The sequence below is a fragment of the Planococcus citri genome, chromosome 5, assembly GCF_950023065.1.
Source record: "Planococcus citri chromosome 5, ihPlaCitr1.1, whole genome shotgun sequence".
In the NCBI taxonomy this organism is placed as follows: Eukaryota; Metazoa; Arthropoda; class Insecta; order Hemiptera; family Pseudococcidae; genus Planococcus; species Planococcus citri.
This window is the reverse complement of record NC_088681.1, coordinates 22,779,562-22,792,951: the sequence shown is the minus strand read 5'-3', so window position 1 is coordinate 22,792,951 and position 13,390 is coordinate 22,779,562. Positions and strand designations below refer to the sequence as shown.

Below are 13,390 nucleotides of genomic sequence, written 5' to 3'. Positions count from 1 at the left end.
ATAAACCTTTTTTGAATTTTTTGCAAATAGCCGAGAATTTTGATAATGTTGTGCAAAAAGCAAGACTGACAATTTTTGGAGAAATGCACGAATTTTTTGCAATTATTACTGACCAAAGAAATGATACTTTTTTGCAATCTTTGTTGAAAATGGGAGAAATTTTTTGGAAGGGGAATGGATACTTCTTCAATTTTTTTTGCGAAACGCGGACCAAATCGGATTTTAATGCAGATTTGCTGCAATGTGCAGAAAATTTTAAGAAATGGATTTCAAATGGAAATTGTTTGGCTTAGGATTTGCAAATGACAGTCAGTTGAATAAGAAACTGTAGTGCAAAATGTTTTTGTTCGCTTCTATTCTCGTTTAATGAAAATAGGAGAGTTGTTTATTAATTTATCATACAAATTCATTTTCCAAGAATAGTTCTCACTTTCTTAGCATAAAACGAAGTAAGGTGACAAGTGATAAAAAATTGTTGATGAAATATACTTACGTTCAGTAGATACTTTTTATGCCCCAAAATGTATTCTCCATCTTCTTTATACCCTTCTCGCTGACACGTGAGAAAAAACTATTCTAGATTTTTGTTTTACTCCTCTCTTCTCATCATTGGTTTCAGTTTCAACGTAATACGACCTAGTTAACCCTTCATCTTGGTAGCGTTCTAAAAAGCAGGTTTGTGAAACAATGTTCCCAGGTTATAGATCACGTAATACAGTATAACTGAGCACATGTTGTAGGAGCCCTTTCTGCTGCTATAGCCAACACTGCTAACGTCAAAACATTCGTAGCCTAAACCAATGGATATATATTAATGAAAAGTCCCTATATCCTTTGAATGGTTAAACATTTTGTATTTATTATTTTAGGGCTAACTTCGTCTGGACTGGGAAGGGTGAAATCTGTGAAACACCTGTTGCCTGCGCCGGTACATCTACGTACACTTACTAAAGCGACGTATCTTCTTTTCTCCAAGTCGTAGGGTTTGTTTTGGTGCACCTTTTCTTATCTTTCCCTTCTACTCGGCTTATGTTTTTATTTTTAATGCATAATTTATTATACTCGTAACAAACCGACTAACTCTGTAAAAATATGTAAATGTGCCCGGCTTAGCAAAGTTTGTCTTAATTTTGTTGGGCATGTTTCTTTCAAGTGGTGAGATTCTAAAAATATTTATTTCAAGGAGAATCGATGGATAGTTTGATTCTTTTACAACTACTCCCTTGTTTTGGACCATAAAGGGGATGTTTCCTCAGATCATGTCAGCGAAAGCTTAAATCAGCTGTCTTGGGATATCTCAAGAGGGAAACCTCGCTGAGGAATTCTCTAGCACAAGCTTAAACTATGTAGATTTGGCAAAGAGTTTCAACTTCAACTTGGATTGGAAAGTGTTTTTTTTCTTTTTTATGAAGAAAGTGCTGAAAACGAGTTCAAAAGAATCGTTCTCTGAAAAAGAATCAGTGATTCAGAGTTTAATTTTTTTCCAAGAGATTCGGAAGTCTTTAAAATGAGTTGAACCAAAAATATCCATTCACGATGATTTCAATTTTTGAACCCTTAAATCCTTATCCTCAAGGGTCAAATAAAATCTGCTCAATGAAATTAAGTTCGCATCCATTTTCTACCCAGGAAAGATCTAAAATTAAAATTCTAGAAAAAGACGACGATAGATCGCACAAATGAATTCATCAAGGTGCAACACAATCCATCAAAAGACCCGCCTATAGTCTGGACATGAAAAAACGTGACGTACCTACATCTAGTACCTAGTTAAAAACACGAATGAGTGATTGAGCGTCTTAAGAATGGTTCTGGCTGGATAATTTTTTCGCAAAAGGGAAACATGCATAATATAAGTTTTATAAGCATACATCGGTATTAAATAACCGCTTGGATATAGGTAATTATTTTGAAAAAATTTATTCGCCAGTTGGAAGAAACTGCGATGGCTATATTATGATCAACGTGTGGGCGCGAGCGATTTGTGCAGAATGGAAATTTGCGCTTTGCACAAGCCCTATTCACGGCCATTAAACGGTTATTGTAAAAAATTAATTCAACGCCTCGCAAATTGGCGGAAGCGTGACAACTAGAGGATGATCGGAGATAGTTGCGAATACATAGCGGAATGGGGAATATCACACATAGATAGAGATACATAATACACTATTACACTTGCTAGAAAATATAGCGCAATAAAACCAAGGACGTCGTTCACTCAACTTGCCAATTAGTGCTAGAAAACTTCCATGATACCCTGTCTCTATATGTACGACGATGTGCAGCTATATAGGTACCTACTCGCGTATTCCAGAGAAGTGGTTAGTCAGTTTCAACCATTTTTCTCTTCCAATAGTACCTTACATATATAAGCCGATGATGACGGCTTACGTCGTCGCCCCATTGGCCAATTTACTCCTAGTTTTAATAAAATCAACATCGCTAGGTCACACATCACGTACACCAATCAACCAGTTAATCCTACTAATAGCCAGAACATCGCACCATGATTGTCATTGTCCGTAGAATAAGCCGATCCGATGGTCATTGGTTATCGCACGATGATGTCTCTGTTTAAATAACTTCTCAAGTTCGGGTCATTTGCTCGCGATAGGTCGACCAATTTGTATTGTATAAGTAATATCCCCCGAAAAAATACTTTTAAAAAGCAAAAAACCCGCCAAGCTAGAAAAAAAACTACAAAAGTTGGTCTTGGAAAAAAAAAAAAAAAAAAAACAGAAACTGTCTGCTGAAAAAATGATGTGATATCAAAGTACCGCCAAGCAATCATTTGTTTTAAAAATTAATTTTTTCTGTCTGGGCTTTGAAAAATTTTAGGCACACCAGTTTCAAAGATGTACTTTATAAAATCATAGGTATCAAAGTAAAAAGTGCTTGAAAATCATTGTAGGATAGAAACACTCAAATCCATCAGGTATTGAAAATGAATTTGAAAACCGGGCCCGAAAAGTTCCCGCCAAGCTTGGCCCGGTTTTCAGATTCATTTTCAATACCTGATGGATTTGAGTGTTTCTATCCTACAATGATTTTCAAGCACTTTTTACTTTGATACCTATGATTTTATAAAGTACATCTTTGAAACTGGTGTGCCTAAAATTTTTCAAAGCCCAGACAGAAAAAATTAATTTTTAAAACAAATGATTGCTTGGCGGTACTTTGATATCACATCATTTTTTCAGCAGACAGTTTCTGTTTTTTTTTTTTTTTTTTCCAAGACCAACTTTTGTAGTTTTTTTTCTAGCTTGGCGGGTTTTTTGCTTTTTAAAAGTATTTTTTCGGGGGATATCAGTCGTTTTTTTTAAAAATTATATTGGCCTACCACAATTTTTATTCGAACATTAATTTTTGCAGTAATTTTTTTTTAGCTCGGTAGGTTTTTCGCTTCTTAGAAGTATTATTTCAGACGGATATCAGTTGTTTTTTTTTCTAAATGAATAATAATAGGTACCTATATTTAAAAAAAGCAACAATAATTTCTGCATGATAGAGTATCTGTCATCAGTACACTGGTGAATGATACTTGCAATCAGTGATGAAAAACTGAAACTGAAATGAAGAAATTCAAACTGAAACATGCAAAACTAAAACGGTTCTGCATAAATTGAACCCTTAAAACTATAATGATCGTAAGAGATGGGCCTATCATTCGTTATATTTACCTAGATCATTCGTTATATTTACCTAGCTTTTGCGTCCCTTAATCGAAAATGGAGAATATCAAAAATTATTAAAGATGTTGACCTCTGCAAAGAAAAATTTATTCTCTCGCCAAAATAGTTATAATGAAATACCTATCAAAGTTGCAGAAGTAATCGATTTAGGGAGAGTTAACTTGAAGAATAAAAATAATTCATACTAATTAGAGGATTAATCCCTTCAAAATTTATGAAAGAAATTTCAAAGAATTTCCAAAACTTCAGTCACATTAAAAAGAGGACACTTCTGTGAAGTGTAGTGCATAGTTAAGCCTAAGTACATACTATAACGTGCATTCAAAACTCGTTCGGTAAATTCATCTTCAAACAGAGACGAATAACTAATCGGTAAAATTATCTGAATGTTGTACTCTACGCGCGATTGATAGGTACCAAACCATCGACGCATATTATTGATGGAAAAAATCAATACCGAAGTAACTAATAGAAACGCACAAGATCATGTATTATGGTAGGTAACTGTATATAGAACAGAATGAGTCTGAAAATAAACAACTCACCTCATACTTGTAATTTAAAAAATCGTTGACATAAAATTAAAATCGCGGAAAAGCACAACATAAAAATAGGAAATAGAAAATTTAAACAATGCACGTACAACGATAAATTACTCCTACATATTACAACTCAATCAACGATGAGACAACTCAATAAGCACATCCGAAATCTATACTTAGATTGCATCGTGTCTATAGCTATTCTAACACGATGCAAATTTAATTTGTAATAAAGGATTAACAGATTAACACAGTTGGATATACCAAGTAAAGTACTTAGGTACATTGATAATAATAAAACATACAATATACTGATTTGATATCAATGCGATGGACCACCGCAGAATTTTCTATACTGTGATGAATTATTTTCTTCTTCGTTGTTGACTATTTGAACGTTACGTTTTAGCTACTGAGAGCGTTTTCTTTCAGGTTTACTTTGCTTTTCGGCTTTTTGTAAAATTGTAACACGAGCTGAGTCAATTCTAAGAATAATATTCTTCTATACCACAGTTCAGTCTTGCTGACACGAGTGATAATGTTTTGCGATTTGAGCCAACTTGTTTGGCATAGGTATCTATCTAGAACAAAACAAATAGAATTGAACATTAATTGAGTAAAAACGCAACTAAACGTGAAGCTGAGGTCTGAAGTTTACTTACTACTGTTCAGCTAATTCTAAAGGTACGGTTCTATCTTTCTCCAGATTAGTTCTATTTCCAATGATAAGTAACTATTTGAGCGCATAGACTGAAGTAACCCTTAGATTACTCGCCGAATCAAGGCTATTTTGTTGTTCGATAGATTTAATAAAATGACATGTTACCAGCCTGAAAATAGAAGAAATAACGAAGGGTTAGAATGTGTTTGGAATTGGAACACTTCGAAACACATTTACATAACAGATTTCAAGTTTCAGTGATCTTTACAATTCAGACTTGAAGAACTGATACGTAGATATTATGAATATTTACAGTAGATATAGATACCATAAGGTGGAATACATAGAATTTTACAAATAATCTATAAAATGGGTAACACTTACGATTTCTTTTAGAGTGTATACATATTTCTTTCAATCCGCATGAACTGAGGTCTGAGGTTCAGCTCTTCGTTCTTCTTTCAAATTATTAGCAACCATTTTTCAATACTTTTAAGTATGATTGATAAACTAAAATCACGATTAACGAAGGAGGTATAAACTTCTTATCAGTCTTATCACTGTTTAGGGTTTCTGTTCGTTGGGGGGGACTTCGTCCCCCCCACACCCCCCCTTGGGCTTCGCCCAAACTGCCTTCTTCTCCTTTTTCTGTTATCTCCACGGATGCCGCCGGAAATTGGTAAAATATACCACCGGAACTTTCCGTTGACAAGGCTACAGCCTCTTCAAATGAACGGATTTACTTGAAAATTCGTATAGTGGTAGTGCAAGTCATGTAGATGACCCTTTTTTACACTTCAACTAAAAATGTTTATTCTGTTTCTTCTTTTCCACTTCTTTCTCATCTCTGTCACTGAAAAATCATGAAGGTAATTTCCGTTGTCAGGGCTACAGCCTCTCCTAATGAACCGATTTGCTTGAAATTTTGCACATTGATAGTGAATATGATGTAGATGATGCTTTTCTACGGTACCACGAAAAATTTTCATTTTAGGGGTGTTTTTGGGGGGAGAGAAATTTTCAAATTGAGAAAAAGGGGGTAAAAAATATTTTTTTAAAAAAACTGACGTTGTATTTAGAAATAACTCGTTAATTTACACCAGTGTACGAAATTTGACTTGAATTGGTTCAGTAGTTTTTTGTTGACACGAAGATTTGAGATTTCAAAAATTACCCCAAAATGCTAACTTTGGGTACTACAATCTACATCGTTTTTTACCGTAGAAACTTTGTGAATATACCAAATTAAAGCTCTCGTTGATGCCAACAACATATCAAAAAATCAGAATCGTACGTTTCTTTATTCGCGAGAAATTGAACATCAAAAATACGCTTAGTTGTTCAGAGAATATAAGCAGTAAGTGGCCGGACTGTCATCACGTTTGTTATTATTATTATTGTTGTTTTTTTTGTGTGCATTTTTTTTTCTAGCTTGGCGGGGCAGTCCGACCGGACTGCTTGATCAACGCGAAATTCATCCTGTGACTACAGACTACCATCAGTCTGTGTTACAATTACGCCGGTAATTACTTCATTATTATACTTTTAAGTGACCGGAGACACGCGTCTTCGCTTTTAATTTCAAATAAAAAATCTTCCCGTCACGTTTTCTCGTTGGCAAAACGCTGATACCGCCGCAATTAAATGCGAGACGGTTTCATTATATCGAATTTATAACGTGTGTAGATGTAGAATCGCTGGCTGCACAAATTGTCACCAAAATTTGTCAAACGTCTCGATTAACTCGTATTTATTTCTGTATGATATGGAACGTGGTACAAGTACAATTAATAGGTGCCTACGTAAAATCTTACGTTAGATTGCAGCCCTAAAGTATGGAAATGACTAAGTAAAGCTATCAGAGAAAATGGAATTTATAATTTTTGAATGCGAAATCTCCCTTTTATGTCAAAAGTTGCAAAAAGTCTCGTTTCATTGCAAAAATCACTAAAAAATGTCCTTTCTTTGAAAAAATTCGAAAAGTATCAACAGTTGAAAAAAGTAACAATAAGCAAAAGTTGCACAAAACATCGCAGGAAATCTTCTCCAAATACACAGCCAAATAATCAAAAAGAGATACAATTTTGATAAAATTTGTCAAAAATTTTAATAAAAAAGTATTAAAACTTGTCCAAAAAATGTGAACACCAATTCAACAAAAATTATCAAAGCATTTTTAAAAATTCAAAAAGTTGAGCAATTTGAGAAAAAATGCATAAAATATTGTCCAAAAACGATTTAAATGATGTAAAAATAGGAATGAAATAATAAAATTATTGAAAATTAGATAGGTAAGTACCAAAAACTCACAAACCTTTAGCATCTAAAATTTTGTAAAAAAATTGAAGTTCATGTCTAATGTTAAGTACAAATCATGGAAAATGAACTAAAACGTCAAAAAATAGTTATTGAAAAAATGATGAAATTCTTTTTGTCTGATGAGTTTTTGAACAAACCTTTTCGAATCAGGAAAACTTTGATTTATGTATCATTTCAAAGTACTTTTTATAAATTTTTCGGTGGTTTCTGTAAATTTTTATGATTAGGTTTGACTATATAAATCATTTTGAGCAATTTCAATGAGCTTTTTGAATTTTTTTTTCATAACTTTCAGATTGACAAAGTTCTTGAACTTTACATCATGATACTTATCTGCGATGAATCGTTACACAGTTGTGTTTCCTATAAGTTTTGGTATGGGAGTTGTCCTGCAATATTTCTGTAACAGTGCTGTTTCGTTATGGATACGTTACAGTTACGTTTCAATTATGTTATCGTTTTGTTTCAGTTATGTTATCGTTTTGTTTCAGTTCTGTTATAGTTTCGTTTCAGTTATGTTATCGTTTTGTTTCAGTTATGTTATCGTTTTGTTTCAGTTCTGTTATAGTTTCGTTTCAGTTATGTTATCGTTTTGTTTCAGTTATGTTATCGTTTTGTTTCAGTTATGTTATATGTAGTTTCGTTTCAGTCATGGTATCGCTACGTTTCAGTTATGTTATAGTTTCGTTTCAGTTATGGTATCGTTACGTTTCAGTTATGGTATCGTTGCGTTTCAGTTATGTTATTGTTATGTTTCAGTTACGTTTCAATGATGTACAATTGTACAATATCTATAATTCATGTTTCTAGTATTTTATGATCGAACTTCCGTGAAAATTCTTGTTTGTGTTGGTTACGTTATTGTTACAATTCCGTTGCGTTGTCGTTGCGGTTTTATCACATTATTGTTACTGATTCGTTACGTTTCGCATCAGGATACCTAATTACCTATGTTGAAAAGTGAGAACCCTGGGACATATTCTATCACCAAAATTTCAAAAATGAAGCCATTTCTGTTTTTCCCAATTTTATTAACAAAATGGCAACCATTTTCAAAATTTCAACAAAAAATTGTTTAAAAATCTGAAAATAAGTGAGTGAAAATCATCGGTTATGTTACTGTTGTGTTTCCAATTTGTTATGTTACGTGAGTTCTCCATGTTTTGGTTATATTTCTTTCAAAATTTCATTTTGTTACAGTTACGTTACAATTGCGTTTCAGTTATGTTATCGTTACGTTTCTGTTGCGTTTTAGTGATGTGCATGCAAGTCAGGTTTCTGGTATTTTATGACCGCATTCCTATGGAAATTCTTTTAGTTTTTTGTGTTGGTTACGTTATTGTTATGGTTTCGTTACGTTATTGTTACGATTTTGGTGCGTTATTGTTGCGAGTTCGTTACGTTATCGGTATGGCTTCGTTACGTTATCGTTACGGATTTGTTACGTTATCGTTACGTTATCGTTACTACTTTATTACGTTATTGTCATTGCTTCGTTACGTTTTGCATCCAGATACCCAATTGCCTATGTATGTTGAAAAAAAAGTGTGAGAGAATTGAGATGCATTCTAACACCAAAACTTCAAAAATTGAACAATTTTTGTTTTTCTCAATTTTTCCAACAAAATGGCAACCATTTGTCCATTTTTAAAATTTCAACAAAGAATTTTGTTTAAAAATCTTGAATAAGTGATTGAAAATGGTTTCCAATTTGCTATGTTATGGGAATTCACCATGTTTCGGTTATATTTCTTTCAAAATTATGTTTCGTTATAGTTACGTTTACGTAATGTTTCGGTTACGTTATAGTTACGTTTCTATTACGTTATAGTTCTGTTTCTGTTACGTTTCAGATATTGTAATTTTGTTTTGTTTTAGATATTGCTACGGTTTCGTTACGTTACTGTTTCGTTATAGTTCTGTTTCTGTTACGTTTCAGATATTGTAATTTTGTTTAGTTTTAGATATTGCAACGGTTTCGTTACGTTTCTGTTATGTTTTAGTTGCGTTACTGTGGCGTTTCTGTTCTGTTTTGGCTTCTGTGTCATTACCTTCACATTTTTGGATTGTTTTCATTTTGAATCTATAATATTTGCATCAGTGCATCATTTTCAACTGAAGCCTATAAATGACGTGTACTTGGACACTTAGATTGGGACTAATTAGGCAGGCATCTTCAGCTAATGCCGCGTTATGCTAAACAGCAATGATGCGAAGTACATACATATAAGAGAATTCTTATCAGCTTCCAAGAAGAATTTCATATTCGTACTCGCGCCCGCGCAAAAGGCGAGAAAAAATTCACGCCATTACACGCAACACGGCGTGTAATAGCCTCATCACGTAATTTACGCAACTGAATAATTGATTTCCTTTATTTATTTATTTACTTTAGTCATTTTTTATGGTAGATTTTTATCAGATAGGTTTAATGGTGTCTGGGTAATAATGATACGTTTTATAAATGGGTACTTTCTGTGCACTTGAATCGGTTCCATTGAGAGCACTCTCACTCTCGCTCGATAACCGCTACGAACGGGTTACTTGGTCTTCTATCGCCGTTCGGTCTTCGGCGCGGTGTTCACTGTATATTCTCTAGGTACTTGGCATGTGTGTATGGGTATCTGTCTATGTAATATACATATAGTGTTTTTACTTTTTTCCTTCTTCTTTTCTCTCTTCCTCCTCGCTCTCTTACTCAGTGTACTCACCATTTCGAGACGTAATTTATTATCAAGGTTAACCTGTTTACAGTTTCTCGTCATTTGGTTTTTCTTTCTCATCGTGTACAGGTTTTTTTTTTTTTTTGTTTTACTACGATGTGTAGACTGCAGCCGATCACCATCTGTAAGGGAGATATCGGTCTTATTGACCGCAAACGTAGGGATCTTTCTACTCGTATACTTACTTACGTATATGTATGTATCTTGGTAAATGTACGTGTATTACATTTATTTGTGACACTATACAGATCGAAAGTGTCCTTAACTTGTCTTCTTTTTCTCTTTCATCTATCGAATGCGGAGACGATGACGACGACGACGGTTGCTGGCTTTTTGTGATGATACAATATTACGAAATACTACCTATATATACTATTGTGTGCTCTGAACCAAAGGGAAAAATATGTTAATAGCCAGACTAGGTATACAGTTTCCAACTTCTCACCTCTCATCACCCAGCAGCCAAATACGATTTGTACATGATTTGATATCGTAATTTGTACACGCCATCGTCTCATTCCGGTCCTTCATCTGTTTTGTTTGGTCTCTGCTGCTGCGTTTAGTACGGAATTAATGGTCCGGATATGTCGTGTCCTTTACCCTGATTCGTCTGCTGTTAAAGATCGATCCGTCGATTTGTGGCCGTTTGTCTGGCTATTTTACTATAACGATGTGTTTCTGTATTATTACCAGTCTGCGTTGTTTGTGGTCAGGAGGTGTGATTGGAATTGTTACAATGTCTGGATTCGAATTGATGTGAATGACGTGGGCAGTGTGGTCGATGGTATGTCTGCCTGTTTGATGTCTGGAGAGAGGTTAGATGAGCTCAAATTGGCGTAGTGAAGTCATACTCGTACTTTCTTCTGTATGAGGATTTGGGAGGGTAGCAAGTAATATTGGCCATTTTGATAAAGTTCTATAGAAAAATTAAGTCGATGAACCTCGCTTCCTTGCTTCTCTGTTTCTCATTTTTTGATGGCTTGTGTCCCTTCTGAAACTTCAGATTTCCCCTTTCATTTCATCACCTTTTCCATCACTTTTTAACCCAGCTGTAAAGAATGTGGAACTATATCCATATTACCTCCCCCTCCCCGCCATTCGAGTAGTTTGATTACCTAATTATATTCCATTCTTAATAATTATGAGTTGAAACGAAGCCCCTGTATGAGTCATCCTTTATCATTTCAATTTAAAAAATAGAACATCTCTTCTCTACTGCACATAGCATTATACAAAGACGATAACTAAATGCGAGGGACACTATACTTAATGCACGCAATGCAGTTAAAAATGCATCAAACAACATGATCTTGTCTCTAGTTCAATTAGCCAGCATCTGTTCATATTAACGAGCGTTGATTGGAATCCAATATATAAATTTCAATGCAAACCTTGAAAAAAATATATGTCGCTCTATGTAGCTCTCCAATCACCACCACACCACAATCTCGACTTCCTGAGCAAACTGGAGTGGTCACTGGTCAGGATATACGAATTCTTCTTGCAATCATCCATCTGAACGATATGTATGAGAAAAAACGCCTTATGTACAAATGTACGTATGTTCAATATACGAGTAATACGCGAATCAATTTATTATACGTTCAAGAATAGAAATTGGAGTGACATTGAAATACTTGATCTGTAAGACCGTTTGTACAAACGCGTTAAAAATCTTTCGCGTTGACCTTAAATAATGGCGATCGTAAACAGTTTTATCATCGATAATGCGTGTGTACTCGTAAATATGTACACGGTATTCACCATTGTATTGTACATATACCTACAAGTATTGCAAACGAATTTACCGAACGGTTTGCAAAGAGATTACGAGTGCTGGAGAGGCAGAGTAGGAAATTTTATGTCGCCGTAGCGAACCTACATCGTCGTTGAGATTCTCGAAATATTTTCTACAAAAGATTACGAGATTTAAAGTTACTAATAATTTTTTTCCTTCTGAAAGAGAAATATTTTCAAGGGGTGTTCGGCTGGTCCCCTATTTTAGTGGTAAACTTTCTCTAAAGCTGTTCACAAAATTCCAAAATACGTATTTCGATACGTCTACGTGTGATTCGAAATAAGTACGAAAAATGATAAAATATCAGCAGACGAAATTTAGTACAAATGATAAAAAAAATCACTGAGAAGTGAGAACTGGTGAAATTACATCAAAATTCACATCGAATACCAGGAAACGTTCTTAAAACACATCAAAGTGGCGATGGCGTACAAAAATTTTGAAAAGGATTTAGGTAAATGAGAGCACAAAAAATATAGCATTCAACTCTTTACAAATTAATGGAAACTGTTGAAATTTTATCAAAAATTACATTAAATAACATAGAACGTCGTTTAACATGCCTAATTGTTGAAATTTCATGAAAACATTTTTAAAAACATTCAAATTAAAACTACCAAAAAAACGAATGAACTTTTATAAAAAGTTAGCAAAATTTGCATAAGATATCGTGAAAACATGACGTTAAAAATGGCCTGATAGCGCTAAAAAAAGTTTCAAAATTATTCAAAATTACCGTAAACTAAGGAAATTTTTAGAAAAATTGCCAAAATTACACAAAAATTGTTAAAATTATCAAAAATTACAAAAAACTGATGAAAATAATTTATGAAAAGTTGTCAAGGTTGAGAGAACTTTGCACAAAATATGGTCCAAAAAAATCGATTAAAATGATGTAAAAACACAATAATATCATTAAAATTATTTGAAATTACCAAACTTACCAAAATTACCAGAAAATGATGATCATGAAGATTTTTGAAAGATGGTCAAAATTTAGAGAAAACTGCATGAAACAGAGTTAAGAACTTATTAAAATGATATATTCACTCAAAAATATTATCAAAATTATATTTGGGTCATTCCATTCCATGCCAAATCGGCGGATTTTTGCACGAGGGGTCTTCGATTTTTTTCAAAATCAGATCATGTGTAGAGGTCATCAAACGATGACGAATGACGCAAACCGGACATTTTTTCGATTTTTGGGGGGTGGGACCCGAAAAATAAGTTCATATTCGTGCTCAGCGACCTCGAAAACATACAACTCGATATATCACTCGATTTTTTAAAATTTTAACTTCCTTTTTGGGGCACAGAGGGGCTTTGAGGAGTTGGACCCAGACAATAAGTTGTTATTCGTATTCAGCGACCTCGAAAACATACTATTCGATATATCGCATGCCCAAATTCGTTTTTCAAATATATGATTCAGTTTTTTTTGTGTTACTAGAAAAATCAAGCATCCCCCACCAACCCCCAGGGAGGGATGAAAACCAATCAATGGTGGTGTGACTAATAGTTGGGTGAGTAGACTTTGTAAAAAAAAATTGAGCGAAAACGAATGATATTAAGTGGTAACTCTGATCAATTTATTGGACTGACCTTTTTTGAAACACCTACTCTTTCCACCCCTTTTTTTGGACACCTCCCTT

The 13,390-nt window shown here is 34.0% G+C and overlaps 1 protein-coding gene and 1 long non-coding RNA gene across 2 annotated transcripts in view; one reads left to right on the top strand and one right to left on the bottom strand.

The window, feature by feature from the left end:
- Oatp74D (Organic anion transporting polypeptide 74D) overlaps nucleotides 1-13,390 on the top strand; it is a 163,680-nt gene that overhangs the window by 33,848 nt on the left and 116,442 nt on the right. The gene's annotated exons all lie outside the window — the stretch shown is intronic.
- Nucleotides 4,226-5,497, bottom strand: LOC135847963 (uncharacterized). Its single transcript, XR_010559283.1, has 3 exons — nucleotides 5,280-5,497; nucleotides 4,897-5,064; nucleotides 4,226-4,815 (listed from the first exon to the last, which is right to left on the bottom strand). It is a non-coding gene; the product is annotated as an uncharacterized LOC135847963 (long non-coding RNA).